The following is a 462-nucleotide window of genomic DNA, read 5'->3' on the forward strand; positions in this document are numbered from 1 at the left end:
GGGGGCCGGAGGGCAGGAGACCGGCAAGGGAGACGCACCTATGCGCCTCCCTCTGTTGATCGGGGCGGGGCGGCGAGCGTCAAAATTGCCGAGGGCCCGAGGGCAAGGCTGGGAATACTGCAGGAGGGATGCTGAACGGCAGGCGATCAGCCCATGGGCGAGCGCTCCTCACCAGGGGGGTAGGCGTGGGAGACGGAGGGCAATCTAATCAAAACTGGCGCCGCCAAGAGGGCAGCGACTTGCCGGGGGCCGGGTCTGTCTTTGTCTTTCTCTCTCTCTCTCTCTCTCGATGGGGGAGCCGTGGAAGACAGGCACAGGGAGGGACGTGGCGAGGAGAAAAGGGGGTCTAGCGAGTTGGCAGGAGTCTGAGGCGCGCGGGACGGCGGCCGGGGGTCGGGGGTCGGGGAGGAGGGGGGCTGCGTGGGGGCGTCTGCACTGGCGGCTGGCTTCCTTTTTCGTGGG

General features: G+C 67.7%; 1 protein-coding gene across 1 annotated transcript in view; it reads right to left on the reverse strand.

Moving 5' to 3' along the window:
* H696_00891 (hypothetical protein) overlaps window positions 1-248 on the reverse strand; it is a 4997-nt gene extending 4749 nt beyond the window's left edge. Inside the window, exon 1 of the mRNA XM_009494778.1 lies at window positions 39-248. The gene's annotated coding sequence lies outside the window, so the exon portion shown is untranslated. The remainder of the gene's footprint in view (window positions 1-38) is intronic.
* Window positions 249-462: the final 214 nt, after the last annotated feature.

The sequence above is a fragment of the Fonticula alba genome, assembly GCF_000388065.1.
Source record: "Fonticula alba strain ATCC 38817 unplaced genomic scaffold supercont2.1, whole genome shotgun sequence".
Classification (NCBI taxonomy): domain Eukaryota; order Rotosphaerida; family Fonticulaceae; genus Fonticula; species Fonticula alba.